The 2,810-nt window shown below is 45.5% G+C and overlaps 1 pseudogene; it reads right to left on the reverse strand.

The window, feature by feature from the left end:
- Nucleotides 1-796: 796 nt before the first annotated feature.
- LOC109696282 (small ribosomal subunit protein eS27-like) lies at nt 797-1,158 on the reverse strand (annotated as a pseudogene).
- Between the last annotated feature and the right edge of the window lie 1,652 nt (nt 1,159-2,810).

Below are 2,810 nucleotides of genomic sequence, written 5' to 3' on the forward strand. Positions count from 1 at the left end.
CCATTAAATATTTTTAGGTGACAACCACAGATGGGGGGGGACTATCATTGGTTCATTGTACAACAATTTATAAAACCCAAAAAGTTCTCATTCTTCATTCAACAAATACTTATCAAGTGCCTCTGTGAACACATTCAGGATTGCATTAGACAAAGACCTCAACTTGCTTACAGTTCACTGTGTTGGATAGAAACTGATCATTGTACATGATAGAGATAAAAGAAACACAAGTCACAAGTAATCTCAAAGCCCAGTGATTGCCATGGGTCACTCTTTAGATGACTTCTCAGCATCAGCACTGTATGCTATATGGCTTTGTATTGTGGGCAGTTTCCCATTTCAACAATTATTATTATTATTGTTGCAGTACTGGGACTTGAACTCAGAGCCACAACACTTGCTAGGCATGTACTCTAGCACTTGAGCCACTCCACCAGCCCTTTTTATTTACATATTTTTGAGATAGAGTCTCAAACTATTTGCCTGGGCCTGGCTTTGAACCAAGATCCTCCTCATCTCTGCCTCCTGAATAGCTAGGATTACAGACATAAGCCTCCAATGCCCGGCTTCAACAAATATTTTGAACAAAATGATTTTACTATTTCGAAGTGTGGACGAATCATAAAGGCCTGAATCATGTAATATTCAAGGCTGAGAGAGTCCTGAGCAGGCTTCTCTCCTATGGGTGTGAATGGGTACAAGAGTTGGGGCGTGGTGGGAATTACCAATGGTAGTCAAAAGTACCCAGCCTAATGGTACCACATTTTGGGAAGGAAGGAAATGGCTGCTTCTCCCTTTTCTTTTCTTTTCTTTCTTTTTTTTTTTTTTATCCAAAATGTATTTATTGGGATGGTTTTGATTTCCCACTCATCTTGATTCAGGGTGCTTTTAATACTGCTTCCTTCTGAAGGAACATCCTTCTGTAAGCCTTGCTTTTCCTCCTGTGGGCTGGCAGAGGACAGTGGAGCAACCAACACACAAAACTACCGTTTGTGCATGGCTAAAAAACGGTGGTGATTTTATAGCATCCTGGGCACTTCACATCCATGAAGTAGGAATTGGGGCTTTGCACCAGGCACTTCTTCTTGTGTTTCCTCTTCTCCTCTGGCGAGGGATGAAGAAGATCCTTTGCGAGAGGCATGTTCTTGCTAGGAGGTTCTCACCACCGGAAAGGGGCTGCTTCTCCCTTTTCAACAAAGCCGACAGTTGAGAGAATCAACTTTTCTCTGCAAGGGAAGACATTGTCCTGTCTGGAGTTACAAGGCTAGATCCTTTAACAACCTAAATGTGAAGGTCAAACATGTGAATGTTTGGCTCAAATGCACTTTCCTCAGTGGCAGCCGAGCTGCTGCTGCATTCCACCCTCATTTAAGCCCTGGAAAGAGCTGATGCGTGGTTTTAGTTGGGAGAGTTTTTGTTTTGGGGGGGGTTTCCTTCCTTTTAATCAGCTCACAAGTCAATAAGCAGCTTGGGCAGTAAAGTTAGTACTTTGAGAAATCAAAGACAAGCTCACCATCTGTATTCATGCCCATGGTGGGCAGTCTCAGCTCCCAAGGATTTGGTGTTTGTCTTGGAGGAAGCTGAGAGCCGAAGTGAGCCAGAGGAATGAGACAGCTACCTCTCCCCACACCACTGATGGACCATTGTGCAGTCAGGAAAGGCATCCGGGTGGTTTCTTTGCTGTCCTTCTTAAGATGACCTGGCATTGCCCTCCATGTGGGTCAACTGACCCATCCTGGATGCATCTCCAAGACTGCTTATCCTCCTCCTCCTCATTCCCTGTGGGTGTTTAAGTTGTCCCACTAAACTTTAAGCTTTGGGTAGGAACCTTGTTGGTTTGGGGACCCAGGGATCAGCACACAGGCTCTACTGTCTTGAGATGGAATGTCAGGGGCAAGAGTACAGGAAAAGTCTTTGTTTCTGCCTCACTTGAAAGTCATGTGACTCTGAGCAAGTCATTCACTCCTATGAGTCTTGGTTTTCTCATCCAAAAAAACAGGGAGTGGTGTCTGCCTTGTAAGGTTATGCATATGAAATACAGCTGGTGAAAGTGTAGAAGGTCATGTAAAGCCAGCAACTATTGTCCTTGAAGCCAAATGGTAATTATCCACATTGCAATTTGAATTGCATCAAGAAACATACTCATTTCATTTCATTCTCTGCCTGGCAAGTTCCCAAGGAGCTATCATCATAGGGAACTTCAGGAGTGAACTGATAGAGCCAGTCCTGGGCTGGATGCATTCTCACACTTGAAGAGAATGGGGTGAGCAATATAACTATCCCTTTCAGATAGAAAGAGGCTCAGAGTGGCTTTTAGTGATATCCTGAAGGTCACCCGACCAAGGAGAAGTCACAGTTGTGTGCTGGTACATGATGGAAGCAAAGGGAGGGAGGGAGGGAGGGAGGGAAAGAAGAGGGAGTGAAGGGAGTGAGGGAGGAAGGCTTTGGTTAAGATTTACCAGTTGCTGTGGTAAATGCTCCCCCAGGCTGGGTTTGCGCTAACCAGCCAGAGCCTGCTTTAGTGCACTACTGGGGGAGTAGCATCCAGTGCAAACTCAGGCATTATGGTTTCAGGTAAAAATCATTTCCTGAGTCCATAGCTCTCGCCTACCCCAAGCAAAGAATCCTCTCGCACCAGAAAGGCACTGGGCTGGCTGAATCACCCAGGGCTGCACCCCAGACCTACCTAATTAGATCCTTTGGGGTGGAGGAGCTCTAAGGTCCTTCACACTAGAGTGAACCAGAATGTGCACTGAAATTTGGGTACCACCCAACCCAGAGCCTTCATCTAGGCCACTCCCACTGTTGTC

The sequence above is a fragment of the Castor canadensis genome, chromosome 12, assembly GCF_047511655.1.
Source record: "Castor canadensis chromosome 12, mCasCan1.hap1v2, whole genome shotgun sequence".
NCBI lineage: Eukaryota > Metazoa > Chordata > Mammalia > Rodentia > Castoridae > Castor > Castor canadensis.